General features: G+C 35.5%; 1 long non-coding RNA gene across 1 annotated transcript in view; it reads left to right on the top strand.

Annotated features, from left to right (window-relative positions):
• Positions 1 to 5,641: 5,641 nt before the first annotated feature.
• LOC107196142 overlaps positions 5,642 to 18,758 on the top strand; it is a 29,566-nt gene continuing 16,449 nt past the window's right edge. Inside the window, exons 1-2 of the long non-coding RNA XR_003048337.1 lie at positions 5,642 to 5,789; positions 7,250 to 7,349. This is a non-coding gene — a long non-coding RNA (uncharacterized LOC107196142). The remainder of the gene's footprint in view (positions 5,790 to 7,249; positions 7,350 to 18,758) is intronic.

Genomic DNA, 18,758 nt, shown 5'->3' with positions numbered 1-18,758 from the left:
AAGAGTTGTAATATGACATGAAGTGTATAGTTTGATTGGTTTTGACTAATATCCTCATGTAACCTATACCTCAATTAAAATGTAGAACATTTCCATCACTCTAGAAACTGCCTTTATGTCCCTTCCCAGTCAACCCCTTCCCTGAAGCTACCACTGGTGTTTTAAAATTAATTTATTAACTTTTTGTGGTGACATTAGTTAACAAAATTTCCAGTAAGTTTCAGCTGAATGTTTTAACAGTAAGGCATATATATATTTACATTGCGTGTTCACCTCCCATAGTGAGATTTCTTTCTGTCACCACATATTTGATCCCTTTTACCCCATCTACCTCCCTCCTCCATACTCCCCCCTTCCCTCTGTTTCTTTTTCTTTTTTCTTTTTCTTTTTTTTTTGGCCGATAATATAACATAGTGATGTTTATTCCAAGGATTTTTTTTTGCATTTTTTATTATTTTATATTAGTTTCAGGTATACAGTACAATGGTTAAATATTTGTATAATTAATGAAGCAATCTCCCTGATTACTCTAGCACCCATCTGGCACTGTACACAGCCATTACAGTAATATTGACTATGACTACTGTTCTGATTTTTTTCTACCATAGATTAAGTTTGCCTATTCTAACTTCATATGAGTGGAATCATACAGTGTGTACTCTTCTGTATCTGGTCTGGCTTCATTTGCTCAGCACAATAACTCTGAGATGTATTAATGTTGTTGCATATATCAGTAGTTTATTCATTTTTATTGCTGAGTAATTCCATTGCATGCATATACCATTTGTCCTGCTGATGGACATCTGGGTTGATTCCATTTTGAGGCTGTGATGAATAAATGTGCTATGAACAGTCCCAGACAAGGTTTCTGTTGGACTTAGTCTTTTCTCTCAAATAAATACCTAGGAGTGAAATTGCTGGGAAGTCTCTTGAGTTTTAAATTCATAGGTGATGGTCACTGGACAACTGGAATAGATTGACTGGTTATATTTGGTGAATAGAAACAATGATGCTTTTCTCTTTATTCTGCTCACTTTTCTCTGCTTGTTCCTTCCAAGCCTCCCTCCCCTCCAATCCAACCAAAATCAGCAGCTATAACAGCAATGTGATGCTAGATTAGGAGTTATTTATTGGTGTCTGGGAACACTACTTTGGCTTGGAAAACACTATTTTATAAGGCAATAGTTTTCAAAATTTTGCAGAAAGATCAATACCTATTTTTCAAATGAAATATTCTGAGGAGCCTATATATATATATATATATATATATATATATATATATATATATATATATATATATATATATATATATATATATATATATATATATATATATATATATATATATATATATATATATATATATATATATATATATATATATATATATAAAACCTTTTAAAATGGAGCTGCTTTAGTTTTGGGGGATACCCCTCTACTTGTGCCCACTGTGCCTATTCTTGCTGAGCAACTCCTTAATTTATTTAGATCATGTTTTGAAACATTTCGGTCTAAGAAAATTGATACTAAGGATTGTGAATCTTGTCTAAATTGTATGCATGGGTTTGTTGCAGTGATACTTTAAGTGATCAGTTGACACTAAGGAATTTTGGAAAAGCGATACACATGAGAGACTTTAAATTGGAATTCTCTAACTCTGGACATTCAGAAGAGCTGGCTACCTGATTCTAAGGGAAGTAACTGTGGTTACAGCTGCTAAAAGAAAAGAATTTGGCATCTAAATGGAACCCCTCTGTTTTTTATAGGATTTTAATTTCTCTATGATGCAAAGAGATTGAATTGATAATAATAAGGTATGTGAGTGTATGTTTTACTGAGCTATCTTAATACTGTAATGTGATATTTTATTAATATAATACATTATTATCTGGATTTTGATATAAAATCTAAGCAGATAAATGTTTTATTTTGTTTTGTGTTTCATTTTGGTAACATTAAGTAGATGGAGAAACGACTAAGAGGGCTTCCTTTGTCTAGCGTATGTGTGGCTTAAAGTGAGGTTCTATCACATTTTAGACTAAGGATTCTGCAACTACATTAGGACATCATTCACTTTTGGTTTTGAGGGCCTGAATTGTCCATGTCATTGGTCCCAGATAAACAAGAGGACTGATGGCACAAATTAGAAAAGCTGTTTTTCTCTAACATTCTAATGATATTTATTTGTGAAGGGAGCATAGCAACCATGTGAACTCTCGCTGGTCTATAGTGTAGCTGGCTTAATACAGAAAAGATCAGAGTGGACGGGAATCTTAGCTTCACATGCAACCCCCTAGGGAATATTCAAAGCTTTATATCTTCCCTCACCACCTCACTATCTTCCCTAAGGAGGAGACCTTGGATCTAGGTCAAGGACAAAATGGACTCTGAAGATAAATTTAAGCCACTGTACTAAAGAGCAGGGTTCTGATGAGAGGAGGTAAGGGTTTATAAATAAATAGAAGTAAGACAAAAACATTCTCGGACTTCTTTGGGAAAGCTTCATGTGCTTTCTACCTTTCTCTGAACTCTTAATGATGGATGGTTCCCAACCTCCTTCCTCTGCTTGAAAGATGTTATCATAGGCATCAGAGTTGGGCCAACAAGCAACTAAGGACAACTTCTAGGCCAGAAAAAATGTCCCATGGCTCAAGAGGTGTTGAATCTGCCCTACCTAAGAGAACATAAGGACAGAGACATGGAAACTTGCCCAGAGGACTGTGGGCACAACAGAATACTGGTAGTTTGGGTCCTGCCCTTTTTCCCACTTGGTTTTGTTTCAGCAGAGTTTTTGACCCTTGACTCATCTCTCTTTTTTGTCTTGTTCCTACCCTTTGCACTTGCTCACTTACCTCGATTTTCTTGACTTGCCCATCTACATTCTCCGATGACTTGGGCTCATACTTCTGGTTCTCTCCTTTCCTTGCCAACTCAGGAAGCATCTTCAGTTCTAGTTTGTTCCCCGATCCTGGACTCCATATGCTGGAATGAATGCACCTGGACTGATGCCCCACCTTGGCCAACTTCCTTTGATCTGGGTACCAACAAGAACTGAAAATTCCAGTGAATACTTGAAACACACTTTGAAAAATAAATACTGTCCTTGTCTTTAGAGAATTATAATAAAATAGAGACAAAATAGATTGAGCATGACATCAGCAAAATTATATAAAATATTATTATTCAGATTAAGTCTGTCATAGTTCATTTATCTTAGAGGTAGCTGAATTCATTTATTGCCTTGGAATAAGATGTCTAAAATCATTAAAATATTTATGTAAACTTACATTTAGCATTTGTTAAAAAAATTTGATCTGTATTTCAAACACTGAAAGAGTTAGAGTTGTAGCTGTACAACAGAAAGTGTTATTTGAGAATGTCTTTCAGGAAGTGGTAATTCTCAGGTTTAGAGTTAAATCAGGGAGGAAGATGAGCCCTTAGGTAAATCTCATAGCCCTTAGAATAGAACTTGGTAACATTACATGACAGACTTTGTCAAAATGAGGCCTGAACATGAACTCCCCTCCTTCCTCCAAGAAAATTAAAGTTACTAATATGGTCTGTAGTGCAAATAAGATGAGAAAACACTACTTGAAACTGAATTTGCTGATTATTTTTAAGATGTTGTCTAGCAAGTTATAGATACTCCCCCACCCCCAAACTTGAGTTTCACCTAAATTAATATGCATTCTGAGTTTTTGATAAAATGTCTTCTAATGGTTTTGTGTGGGCCAAACTAAATAATGATAACTATCTCCAAATAAGGTATTTGTGATGCAAGATATTTGCTCTCAGCACTCTACTAGATCAGAGAGTTGAATCACAGCCGTATGTTTAGCTCTGTAAGTTTTTCAGGTCAAAAGGACTTCAGTAACCCATCCAGATTCCGAATGGCTTATATCAGATTATCTCTGAAAATCTTTTTGCCATTCAGTTCTTGTTCAAAAAGACTTCTAAATAATGGTTCAAGTTCAGTTTGAGGAGGGACACAAGGACCATTTGGACTAGTTTTCAGTTTGATTTTATTCTCTCCCTCAGTTTCTGCAGGGCCTTTATTAGCACACCAAATAAACTTTAAGCTGTAGAGCAAACACTGCATTTCAAGTGTCATAAAAGATAAACCAAGTACTTGAAACCAGAGCAATCAATAATTTTTTCTTTCAAACACAATAGAAAAAGAAAAAAGAAAAGAGCTTGTTTGTTTCTCTCTCCTATGCATTTTTTTCACCAATCAGCTTTTGGGTACATTTCACTATTCATAGAAATTTGCTTATCAACTTCGATTCTAGTTAGAACAATTCATTTAATCTTTTTAGATCTGCAGCATCAACCACCTTTATTTGACATTTTAAACAAAACATTATAAAAGATACTAGCATGTATTATCTAATTTCCTGATCTTTGTTATTGTGACATCCTGTAATAATTGTAAAATCATAATTAAATACCAGCATGATGATGCTATTTATTGCTTTTAGTTTATTGGGAGTACAAAAAGCATTTCCAAAAATAATGTATTTGTGTACAAAGCTAAAAAGTAGCCACTGGGTTGTAGAATTTTAGAGCTAGATAATGTCTTTCAAAGAGCATTGAGTCCAACATCTTCATTTTACATGTGAGGAAAATGAAGAACAAAAAGTGTGAATAATTAAAGCAAAGTCCTCCAGCAATCTTCAAAATACCCTTTTATTGGGTCCAAAAGAGTTATAGAAGTCTCTAAACATAGTCCAGCTCACTCCTAAGTCCTAGCTTTCTTCCGTCTCCCCACCTCAAACATACAATTAATCATTAGGCCTTATCCATTACACTTACTCAGATCTCCCAAATTTGTCTCTTCTCTCCATTTCCAACATCACTACCATAATTTAGGTCATTATTGCTTTGGGGATAGTCCAAAATTCTTAGCTTGGTAAGAGCCCTCTACAGGCTTAACCCTGTCAATCTGTCTACCTTTTCATCACTTTCTTCTTCCATCCTATGACCCTAAAAATGACAAACTACTTGCATGTTCTTTCTCATTTTTAGTTCCATGTACTTATTTACTTAACATACATCTGCTTCCTCCTTCTCCCATGTCCATTTGTTTGACCACCATCTATTCACTCATTAGATATTAGCTAAGTTATCTTTGCTCCTCAACCCATTCTGATTTGAGGCCCCTTTTATGTATCCTCATAGTATCCATATTTTTCATAGTACTCTTGCACTCATAGTATTCAGGACACTGTATTATATGGTCAGGTAGCTTAATAAGGTCCATGTCTAGACTGTAAGTTCCATGAGGACCAAGACTGTATCTTGTGAGATGTTATGTCGTCAGAACCTAACCTAGTATGCAGCAAAAAATAAAAAGTAGGTATTCAATAAAGAATAATAACAACAACCACAATAATAATAGCTAATTTTTATCACTTGTTGTTTGTGTTAATCATTGCACTAAACTTGTTCCCTGCATTATCAGTACTCTTTCTGTGATGGTTAATTTGCTTAGGCTACGGTATCCAGATATTTGGTCAAACATGTCTAAATGTTGCTGTGAAAGTCTTTTTTAAAAGTCTTTTTAAAATAAGATTAACATTTAAATCAGTAGACTTTGAGTTACACAGATTACCCTTCATAATGTAGGTGGGTCTCAGCCAATCAATCGAAAGCCTTAAGAAGAAGACTGACCTCCACTTAGAAAGGGAGAATTCTGCCTTTGAACTCAAGCTGCAGCATCAACTTTTCTCTGGGTCTTCATTCTGCCAACCTAGCTTGTAGATTTTGGACTTGCCAGCCTCCGTAATCATGTAAGCCAATTCCTTAAAATCTCTATATCTATTTTTATGTCTATGTCTATATCTATATATCTACATATCTATATATTTATCCATCCATTCATTCACACATATACACAAACTTTCTGTTGGTTCTGTTTCTGTGAAGAACCCTGACTCATATACCTTCTAATGGTCCTGTGATGAAAGTAATATTCTTTTCAATTATAAATGAGGAAACAGGACTACAAATAAGTCAATAAGTTAACTGTCTAAAGTCATTTATCTAGTAAGTAGAGAAACCAAGTTAAGAATCAAAGTCCATTTGACCATAAAATTCATAATCTTAATTATAGTGTTTTGGGAATGAATGAATAGTAAATGAGTTAACAGATAAATGAGGCCAGCTCCTCCTTTACGTAGACATTACAATGTAATATTTCTGAAAGTTGAAATGATTCACAATCTTCTATCAGAAATAGACCTTCAAAATCTTCAAATCACTTAATTTATTATTTTACTGCTGAGGAAAATGAGGCTCACTCTTGTTATCCAGTTAATGAATGACTTGAGAATTAAAAACGTAGACCTCCTAAGGGTCAATACTAGAGTCTTTCCACTTTGCTAATGCAGCCTCTTCCATAATAACGTTTGATCACTAACTCCAATTTTCTATGGAAAATAGATGATGTAAGCAATATCCCTGGGGTAGAATCCTGGGGCCACCATACTGCCCAACTCCAGGGAGGACCTTTCCTCTCTCCAAAAACTAAATGAGGCAGAGCACTAATACATGTGAATTTCAAGTCTAGCTGATGCATCTTTCAAACTACAGTTTAATTTAATCAACTGCAAAACAATGGGATAGAGAAGAGGAAGAAATCTGACAATATCAAGCTGAACTTTTCATTGAACTCTTCAGCCAGAGTCGGTAGCTCTCCTCTTTCGTTTTCCCATAGTCCTTAGAACAAAACTACGTTATTTCATCTATCACAAAGGCTTTTAATCCTTTCTTGACCATTGGGTTAATGGTGCTTAATGGTGTCTGTGACATTTTCATATACACTTAGTATATATTTGTTAAACAAATGATGCACACCTATTCAAGAATGACGGCTGAGCCTAGTAGATTGATGGAGATTTCCAGATGAAGGGTAACTTCCATCGGCTTCCCAAATGTGCCTTTCCCTCACAACCACAGCATGAGTGCCTTGAAACTGCCTGAATGTTAATGATATCTCATGAAGATATGTCAGAAGGGGCATACTCCCTACCTTCAGGAAAAACACCGTGTTAATTTCTTTTTTTTTTATTCATACAGTGTTAGATTTATGGTGGGATGAGATCTCTGATCCTTTAGCTTAAGAGATAATGTAAATATGACAGGAACAAAGATGCACTGAAAACAAAAGAGGAAAACTGATAGCAGCTTATATTCTCTGAAAGTCAAAGCAGAAACTATTCAGGGGAAAATTTATCTTTCTTTTATGAAGATGCTTCGATATGTGTATTGGTGATGAAAGAGAGAGCCCAGGCTAGCAGACATGGAAGATACCGAATTAAAAAGGAGACTCAATTCCTCTGCATTCTAAGGTAACAATGGTTTTTATATTGGCCTCTGGTACTTTGAGGGAAATAATTGGGACAAAAGTCTACATAGAAATGACAGACCCCACCACATAGCCAACATAGTGATTGTTGGGGCTATGAAGAGTGGCAGCCTAAAATCGATTTTCTATGGCAGAGAAGGGCAAGGATTCTAAGACCAGTGATGTTTGCTCTCAATTTTTGGTTGTTTCTTATCCTGAGGTATAATTCACCTCCATTATCCCATTAGTAAAATCTGAAGCACATAGACTATTGTAATGAGGGTGCCTTAGGCTATGAAAGAGAAAGCGAAAGGTCATGGAAAATATGAGCTGGTCAGAAACCGGCAGAGGACAGAGAAGGGAGGCAAGAGCAGCAGTTCAGAAGGAAATGTGGGTTCACGGCTCTGGGAATCACTCCCCAGAATCACAGGAGGTGTGAGACTTGTTGCCATTATTCAGGAGAATGCCTCAAGTACAACGAGGGGTTACCTGGGATGCCTGGAGAAACTGAGAACGTTCTGTTTGGATAAGAACACAAAACATCAGTTAAGCTGACTATTGTACTTTGAGGCAGAACTCTCGGTAATTATATACTTGTTTCATTCCACAGCAGTGCAAGATGATAGATAGATAGATAGATAGATAGATAGATAGATAGATAGATAGATCGATCGATCGAGGTAGGTAGGTAGGTGCATGCCTCTGGATGGGAAGATTTTGGTGGGGGAAAGGAGGACAGGGAGAAAAAGAAGAGAGAGGAAAGTGAAGGAAGGGGAAGGGGAAGGAGGGAAGGGAAGAGAATTCCAGCAGTATGAGCTAGAGCTTCTCTCTTGCAAGATTCCTTTCTACATATGACCCTTACTCTTTACTTTGTAACCAGAAAACTCTTTTAACCTTTCTCTTTAATAATAATAATAATAATAATAATAATAATAATTAATAATACCTACACTGCAGGATTGTTGAATTAGAGCTAAAATAACTTTCAAAGTGTTTAGCACAAATTAAGCACTCAGTGAATGCTACCTATAGTGTTAAATATTATCGTTTCTAAACTAATAATAATAACAACCTAGCCTTCTAAGCATGAAGAGAGTTGAGGGAGTAAGAAAAATCTTTCTTTGCTTTTTTCTGGGGCCTCTTTGTACCTTTTTGGACAATTAACTAAAATAACAAAAAAGCAAGGGAACCACCTTTGAGTATTATGTGACAGTGAGTTTTTCCAGTTTCTGTGAGTCACTTTTCAATGCATTCGTCCTGGGTTAGGGCCATTAGCCTTATCTTCTCTAGGCCAGGTCATCTCAGTTTACATATGCATTATTTTGTATTTATGCTCTACTTTCTCCTGTTTGGGTTGTGATGCTGGCCAAACTTTTCAATTAGTTTGAACAGCCATTAAAACCCATCCATTAAAATTCACTTTCCCACAGAGCTAAAGGGTAATTTTCTGCATAAACCACTTAGGGTTGTTACAAAGATCAAATTAAAGAAAGTATGAAGAAGCTCTTTGCAGGTTGCTTTGCTGGGAAGGCAAAGAAGTAGATTGGAATATAGCATTTAGAATCAAAAGTCTTTATTCAAAGCCTTCTGATTGCTTCCTTTGTACTCTATGCCTTGATTTTCTTGTTTATAAAATAATAATAATAAACTAAAAATAATAATTATAACTACCTTTATCAGATCCCATTGATTAAATTATGACCATGGTACATGATTAACATATATCATTTGACTCCTACAAGCATGATGCTATTTTCTTTCAAATTTTCAAATGAGGAAACTGAGAGTCTGAGAGGTTAAGTAACTCTCTTAAAATTACACACAGCTATTACGTAATACAGTCAAGATTCCAGCCTAATTCAGTTGTACTCCGAAAGCCAGGCTAAACTAATATGTTGTGAAGAGATGTATGTGAAAAGCCATTTTAAATTGTAAAGTTGTATGGTATTATTAGCATTTATTATTTGAGTTTTAAAAAAAATAGTTTATCCTCAAGAGAAATAGGAGGTTTAGAATCAGCCCTATATAGGCAGAAGAAAGCAAATTCAAAATAAAAGGGCCTATGCCTTAAGTTAGTTTACATAAAGTAACAGGGAAAACTCCAATTTGCTCCCAGCAGGTAAATTTTTGTTACAGTCAGAGAATCATTAGTATCCCATTTAATGAAAAAACATTGTGTCATACCCAGTATTAGACACTTTAGAAAATGAGATCTAATCAGGAGAGAGGACAAGCAAAGGGGACATAGGGACATGCAAAATGGAGCAAGGTATTCTAAAGCTGTACTATGGCACACACGGTGAAGCTGGCTTTGGAGCTAGTGGATTAATCATCAAAGATGTCTTATAGAGAATTCTGGAAGGTTTTGAATAAAGAGGTTCAGTGTGAGAAATGGTGGCCAAACATCAGGCACACTAAATGGTCTGTATCTCAACACCAGGAAGATGAAAGTTGGGAAGAAAAAAAACCTAATATTTATAAGCAACTGTGATAGGTATTCTGATGTTTACTTTGTTTATCTTATATATTTTTCATTACATTGCATTAGGTAAATATGTGTTAATTAATTCATCCAGTTTTCCTAACAATTATTTGTTAAATATCTATTCTGTGCCAAGCTTTGTGTGAGCATCAGAATACATATAAGAAACAGTGAAATGCAAGAAACAGAAAATCTAAATACACAAATTTTTAAAAATGTCTTCATTTCTGCAGTGAGGAAACTGAGACTCGGAGAGGTTATATAATTTTCCAAGTTCACCAAATACCTTAGTGATTGAATTAGTGTTAGAACTAATGCTCACATTTTGACTTCCTCTCTAGTCATACACTTAATGTGAGAAAGTGTGAACCTTATACTATGGTAAAAAGTGAAATGAATTCTACTTGCTTAATGTGGCAAAGTGTGAACACTTTGTGGTATTAACACAAGTGTCTCTTATTCTCAATAACTCTGCTCAGAAAGGTTTTATAATATAGAAGATATTTCTTTTTAATTTCACTTACTTCATTTGCTATATATTATTGATAACCTTGAGTATTGCCCAGAGATATTGCATTAATATCATGGGTCAAGTGAGTTCATAATGCCAGAGATTCGGTGTTTAAAGAAAACTTTTCTGTTTCTAATAGAGAATGTAGAACTCTATGGCTTTAAATCAACTCTACTCTAAGCAGTTTCCTGGGAGGAATGAAACACTTGCAATCATGGGCTCTGGTAATCAAGGCTCCTTTGAATGCAAGCAATAGCAACTCATTTCAGTCTATAGTAAACAAAAAATTATAAGTTATTTGCACCATAACTGGGAGGTTGGTGGTAAATTGATGGAATCAAGTTTATGTCCTTAGTAGTATTTTCCTCCGCCTCTCATCCCTTTACTCTTCTTTTCTCTACTTGATTTAGTTTCTTGATCTTATTTTACATGGCAGGATTTCCCTCTAGTGGGGAAAATGGCTGCCAACATTCTCAGGCTTACATCTTCACAGCACTATATCTACATATCAAATCTCGTGGAAGAACTCTGATCAACTCAGCTAGGATCACATGCTTTACCCTTGGACCAATCACTATCATCCAAGCAATATGGGGCCATGATTGTTCAGGCCTGGATGCCGTACCCATCACTGTAGTCCCTGGTTATTGATAACATCACCAAAATCGTTCAGAGTTGGAGAAGAGCCTTTGTCCCAAAGAAGGAAATGCTTGGAAGGAAAAGGAATGAAACTAAAACAAAACAGCTAAGACAGGATTTCTCTTTCCAAAAAAATACTATGGCCTTTGAAATCTGAATCCTCTTAAAGTGAGAGAAAGATTTTAGTAACTTAAGGTTGAGTGATACACATTTCCATTTTGTAGTTTTTATGAACTACAGCAGGCAAACTATGTTGTACAACTCAAAGAGGGCACCATCCACATTATGTACAATGGTTTACAACTGAATAAAATGTGAATAATGCCTCCTGAGTTTGTGTAATGTGGTGGCTCTGAACTAGAATAAAGTGGTTAGAAATTGGACCAATTGAGGCTCAAAATTTTATTTAGCTTATTGCATATCCATATAGAAAAACCACACAAAGTATTTGCAATTTCAGTCATGTTGATTGTCAACAACTGTTTTTACAACATGAGAGCTCAGAAGAACAAATTGTTGCATAAGTTGCTCTCATGCTCCAGTCCTTATATCAGTAGAGTTTACTATCAATTATTAAAAAAACACTTACTAGTTCCTTCCAGATTTCTGCTTGATGAAACAAACTTACAGTTAGAAAGTAAGCTGAAGAGAATGCCTTTTACTCTACCTAGAACACGTCGTTATTTCCAGAACATAAATTATCTGCCCATGTATGTCAGTCTGAAGGGATTGATTCCTAAAATGGTTATTTAATAGTGTTAGAAGAACAATTAAGATTGCCATTAGTTTTCAAAATTTCAGACTCAAAGTTTTTAAATAATATCAAGCTCAAAGCCAATGTAGAAGCTGTCCACTTTCTTGAACTTTTGCCTCTATCAATGCTGTTAAAAATGGTTAAAAGAAAAATAAACTTCATTGTACATCAATGTGCACTCACATTAGGTCAAATTATATGCAGGGCACGAAGGACATGGGGCTTTTATGTGTTTAATAATTTGCTAGGATGAGAATATGACTTACTTAGGTGAAGAAGAAATCATAGCCCATGAATCACTGAGTTTTCATTTGTAAGTGGTTATTAATCATGTGTTACTATTTTATCTCACAATAGGAAAATATTATAATTTTTATAGTAAACATTATAATATGAACAACAATTTGTTCATGAAAACTGGTAGTGTAATGTAAAGAGTCTTAGGGCAGTTGAGTTTCTCCCCAAATTTGTTGACTGAACAGCTGTCATTATTCTTCAGTGCTTTCTCAACAGGTAGCTCTAAGAGCCGGGTCTATATATTACTGGTGATGGCATTTCTTCAATGTCAGTTGGCATCGGGCTCCATTATTTTAATTAAACCTTTATAAGTTTTCTTTTTTGGCTTGAAAATTTATTGCCTTAGTTCATAATCTTTCTTGTTCATTTACCTTTGTAGGAAAATTCCAGGCCCCTCTTTCTCTGTATCAAATTTTATCTGTTAATCACATCTCATATAGCATTCTCTTACTTAAAACGTCATCATTCTCTGGCAAGCTTTCTGTAAATATTTTGGTGTCAGGTCTGGCCCATGGTTACTCCTATCCAAATCTGAATGACTGATTTGTTGAAAACCTGGCCCTGAATGCTAAGTCTTTTTAAAAATGTATTTGGCTAGTTGTTTCACAATCCACTCTCACACACTAAAAAACTGACAAACTGCCTACAGTACTTTTTCTATAGGCTTGAATAAAGTTTCAGGTTAGAGTCTGCTTCCTGGAACTGCCTTACTTTGTGAAGTTGTTGCATATCAAGTTCAAATCCAGAATGTGAGAGCTGAAAGTGACCAATGGAAAACTGAGGCCCAGACTGTTACTGTGATGTACCCAAGCATGTACTCCAGCTCAAAGCAGAAGTCAACTTAACTGTGGTGCATCCCACTTGCTAGGTTAGCGCTCTCTTCATTTTTCTGCTCCCTTTTGCTTTCTATATGAATTTGATCTTGATAATTAGATATAAAGGAAGTTTCATCCAACCTTCTGTAAAATAGATGAAGGGGAATTAAAAGTTACTATGACTCAGCTCCTAAATTCTATCATTTAATGGTCAATATCTATGTAAATTATCACTTCTTAATTTATCTTCTTTTTTAAAGATAAATTTTTATTTTAGAGTACTTTTAGATTTATAGAACTGTTGCAAAGATAGAGAACTCTCATATACTTCACACCCAACTTCCCCTCTTAATAACATCATATAGTAGGATCGTATGTCACAATTAATAAACCAATATTGATACATCATTATTAATTTTATCTTTTTAAATATCATATTTTAGATTTGCATTAAGAGAGGTACTCCATAATTTTTGTAAAGAATATATAAGTTTGAGGTGTTAAATGAAAATTATAAACAAGCCATTATTATTTAAATTTAATCTTCATATTTCTGATATCATCCTCTTTTCTAATGGGAACACTCTCATCTATTTGTTTAATAAATATTTAAATTGTGTTTATTGTGTGCCAGACATTGTTCTATGTTCTTTATAAATAGTAAGCATTTAATTCTCATAATATTTCTGTATACTATTGTTGTCCTCAATTTACATATTGGACATTGATGCTCAGAAAAGTAGCTTGCTGAAGGTCACACAGTGCAGTCTAGCTCCAGACTCATGCTTTTAATCCCCAACTACTATACTTTGATCCTAGAAGGCAGAGTCCTTGTCTCGTTCTTTTCTGTAACCCTTCCCTCCACTCTTGCACAACTTACATGTGATGTGGTGGGTGTATTAGTCAGCTTGGGCTGCCAGAACGGAGAACCACAGACTGGGTGGCTTAGACAACAGTAGTTTATTTTCTCACTGTCCTGGAGGCTGCAAAGTCTAAGGTCAAGTTGCCAGCAGGGTTGGTTTCTAGTGAGACCTTTCTTCCTGTCTTGCAGATGGTCGCCTTCTTACTGGCCTTTCCACTGTGCACATATACTCCTGGTGTCTCTTCTTATAAGGATGCTAGTCCTATTGAATTAAGGCCCTGTTCTTATGACCTCATTTAATCTCCTTAAAGGCCCTGTGTCCAGATACATTTACACTGGGGGTTAGAACTTTAACATGTAGATGCGGGGGAGGGGGGGAGGGGGAGGGGCATAATTCAGTTCATAACATTGTGTAATCAATAATATCTACTAAATTGAATTTACATTTTAAAGAAATGCACCCAATATCTTCTTAAGCACATAAGTTTTTGTTGTTCTGTTTTGTTTTTATCACCTCCGATGTATGTTTATAATAATGTTACAGTTTGATCCCAGATCTTTCCATATTATAGCACCATCATCTTCATAGTTTATCTCCTATTCTTTCCAAGTTATTTCCAGGGAATAAGATATTTGCCACCGAAGGCCTTGTTACAATCAAGCATATTCGTTGTTTTTCCTCATAAGCTTTTATAAACACATCATAGTGGTATCAAAGCAGTTAATTTATCACTGCTTAAAAAAATCATTATACTGTCATTTTGAACAACTCATTTTTGTATTTTAGATCCCAGATGGTGATTTATTTGCTTATTATCTTTTCTTTGTGAGGCATCTTTAAACTTCAAAAGTAATTCATTACAAACAATTCAAACAATACAGAAATATGTAAAGTAAAATATGTCATACTTCATCATCATTATTCCACCCCACCAAATTCTCTCCTCTGAATTAAACACTATTAACAATTAGGTGTATATTCTTTCAGATATTTTCTCTGCATAGATAGATAGATAAAAGATAGATGCAAAGATACATATATACATACATACACACATCCTTTTTTTTGCATTTTTTTTCCTGTCATACTACACTTTTTCTGCAAATTCCTTTTATTGATTAACAATACATCAAGGTGATGCCCTGTCATCACGTAAAGATCTGCAGAGCAGATTTTCTGAACCAGCCCTAAGCAAATGCCCATAGATTCTACCCACCTATACATTTCTTTTTTAAACTCTGAGAGCATGTGAACAGGACTTGCAAGGGAGAAAAATCTCTTAGAAATTAAGATTCCTATAAATTTAAAATAAAATTAAATAGTTGCTTTATCCTGCTCCCCAACACCTCTTTCAAATTTTCTATGTATTTAATTACTTGTGGTTTATGTACGTATGTATGTATTTAGGCTTTGCTTGCTTCACAAATGATTTTTTATTTATATAAATATTATTATAAAGCTTGTTCTTGCCTATCACTGACAGCAGAGCAATTCCACTTTCTGCATTGTGCACTACCATGGGAAGAGATGCAATATCAAGCAGTAAGAACCAAAATGTATTTAATTATCAAAATGATATCCTCCATCATTTGATTACTGCAGAGCTGTCAAAGAAACTGCCTAGAAAATAGAGAATGAACTTAGCATAGATAGAAAGCTGAAAGGCATCAATAGATCACAGCATCTCTTCTCTGCTTGCGAGCAAGACAATGAGTCATTAGTGGAAGATCCAACCAATTCCCTCTGTCTTTCTTTCCTCGGCCCACTTGCTCACTAACCCCTAACCCTCCATGTGAAAGTGCAGATGTACAGCTCATGGAAGAGGAAGTGATGAATCAAAATGAAAGTGGCTGCCACTAAAAGCAGAATGCCGCAGTCAACTTTGGAGTAGATGTTTATAGATTACTTAATTTTATAAATTACTAAATTACGTGAATCTACTTCAAGGTGGTAATATTTAGCCGCCAACACACTTTTGAATGATTCTTCCCTCTCTACAAGGGAGTGCCTTGATGTGTTGTCCTCTTACATATTGTGTTTTCTTTACTTCTGTTGCTACTGCTTCTTTCCATTTAGGTAATGTCCACACAATTCAACATTCTGCTGAAGTCTACCTACTTCAAGTCCAGTCTATCTCAGGGAGGTTTCTCCCTTTTCTAAAGTCATAACATAAATTATTGATACCGAGTACTTGCCAAACATTTAAGCATTTTCAGACATATATTGTTGTCTTGTAATGTGATTTATTTTCCACCAGTTTTACTTCTCAATTCCCTAACTATGATATAAACATTCTTAAAGCTTTGCACTCTGTGAGTTTTAGAAACTTCTGACCATTTCCAACAGCTTCTTCCAGGGCCAGCTCAAAAAATACCTCTTCTATGGAGATTTGCCCAAGAAGTACAGTGGGGTTTATTGTTTACCATTTCTTCAGTGTGAATATGGACAGTCTCTCTGAAGTAGGAAATGAGAAAGCAAAGTGCTTTTCTTAAGTGCTTCAAGAATTAGTGAAAGCTTGAGGTTGGCAAAGTGGGATAATTCTTGGACACAACTTAAAGCTAACACCTAGCAAAAGCATTTTGCAAATGATAGATTCTGGTTTAATGGGCAGCCAGTCAAGGAAACACGCAGACCTGCTGAGTTAGAACTGGAGGAGAAAGATAGAATTAATGTATTTCATTGGCACACACACACAAGTGGTGTCCACTAAGGGGAGAACCTGCTGTTTATCTTGGAGCCATGTTTCCATGAACAGTAATACATTTACAATTAGAACTATGGGTCAGCCATGTTTCAGGTAGTGCAGTGTAATTTTCTCCAGTCTTGATCCCTCTGCCTATTTCTTTATGGTACATAAATATATAACCTTAGAAATATACACACATGCGCACAAACAGACATATATTTCTAAATGGTTGTGTAATTTCATCAAATTGAGGTGGAGTTTCTGTGATCATACCACCTTTCTCCCCTCAAAGCATGTTATTCAATTATTAGCTTCATTTTCCATGAAGTCATTTTCTTCCATTGTTTGATAATTTACCTTGTTTGAGTACATAATTTCAGTGTTTTCCTGTCATCACTGCAAACAAGAACAATTTTATAGCTTTAAAATTTTTAATCACAATTGTTTAATTGAAATATATTTAACATAAAACATTGTGTAAATTTAAGTTGTACGATATATCGATTTGATACATTTATATATTGTAATGTGATTGCCATTATAGAGATAGTTAGTACTTCTGTCGCATCACACAGTTATTGTTTCTATTTGAGAGGGAATAATTAAGATCTAGTCTCTTAGCAAGTTTGATGATTATAATACAATATCATCGTCTATAATTTTATAGCTTTTTAATATGTAGCTTATAAATACAGTAATTTTATGTATATGTAAGCACTCTAAAACACACACACACACACACACACACACACACACACACATTCTTGATAATTTCTCCTTCCACTCAAGTTTCTGAAAACTTCTTGGTTAAAACAAATCGCAAAAAAGCAATTGTTTCTTCTTTGCTACCATACTACTGTTTATATCTTTATTGAATTATATAGTTCATAGAATTCAGTAGACCCTCATATTTAAGAATTTTAACTTTTGTGGTTCTAAAGGTTTACAAGTGACCCTGAAGGTCTGTGACCTGTAAATATGTGTCTATTTATCTAATATGCACACAGTTTTAACTTTTGAGAGCAATGAAGCTGGAATTCCAGGATCAAGTCATTTTGCTAGTGAGATTAGCCAATGCTCAGCACTTATATTTCAACACTACTTCATGGTTCTCTACTTATTATGATTGCCCTGTGTGATGAGTCTTGTTAGGTGGAATAGTAGTACCCCTCAAAACTAGGGTATCTTAGATTCCAAGGCTCTTTTCTTTTTCTTGTTATTGGAGGGTAAGTTCCTTTATCACAAACATATCGGTGTTAGTATTATTGTAACTTGTGGTGCTTAGCATGCTGCCTGGTGTATAGATGTTAGAAAACTGATCTTCTGCCTCATAATACTCTCTCACACACAATGGTGCTCTTGTGCACATTCATGCACATGCACACACTCACACATAATCTATATATAATAGAATAATGATTTAATCTGCTCTTTTGGATTCTCTCTGTCTCTGCTTCATTCCATTTGGATGGATCTTTGAGAACTGATTTGATCATTAACAGGTGTGATCTTTTACATTGATCAGTGTGTTGATGTAGAGTCGTGGGTCTCAAATGTTGTCATATATTAGAACCATCTAAGAAGTTTTGGGAAAATCCTGATGCATAGGCTGTACTCCAGGCCACATAGTCAGCATCTTTGGGAACAGGACTCACATTGGTATTTTTAATGCTTTTCTAGTGATTCCAATGCGCTGCCTAAGCTGACCACTGCCACCGCAGTAGAGATTCTCTCATAATAAGTGAAAAGAAACATAAACATTCTAGATAAAAAGGCAACATCTGGAAGTGGTGGAAAGAATGCTGAAGTAGGAATCAGAAGACTTGGATCAAAGTTCCAACTCTACTACTTCCAAGCTGTGTGACATTGGGCAGTGTGCCAGTTGCTTATTACAGTGTAACAAACCCCGAAATCAGTAGAGTGAAAAAACAGCATTTCTTCTCACTATGTTCAGAAATCCCATAGTTAGAAATTCAAAAAGCACCAAGGGGGCATGGCTTGTCTCTGCTTCATGATGTTTGGGGACTTGATTGAGAAGACTTGAATGGCTGGGGCTGGAATCATCTGAAAGTTTATTCACTTACTTGTCTGGTGCCAGGGCCGGGATGTGACTGTCCTCAACAGCGACCGTGGACTGGAGTGCTTACATGAGGCCTCTCCAAATGGCTTGGCTTTCTCACAACGTGGCAGCCTCAGGGTAGCTGGACTTCTTACACAGCAGTTCAGGGCTTCAAAAGTATTTCTTAATCAAAGTAGACACTGCGTGGCCTTCTACAGCTCAGCCTTAGAAGTCACATAGCATCACTTTCAGTGTACGCTGTGGATGGATGCAACATATGGGACATAAAACTCACCTGGTTAGCAGG

Source organism: Pteropus alecto, unplaced genomic scaffold, assembly GCF_000325575.1.
Source record: "Pteropus alecto unplaced genomic scaffold, ASM32557v1 scaffold95, whole genome shotgun sequence".
NCBI lineage: Eukaryota > Metazoa > Chordata > Mammalia > Chiroptera > Pteropodidae > Pteropus > Pteropus alecto.
The sequence above is the reverse complement of the archived record's forward strand: the minus strand, read 5'-3'. Positions and strand labels throughout refer to the sequence as shown.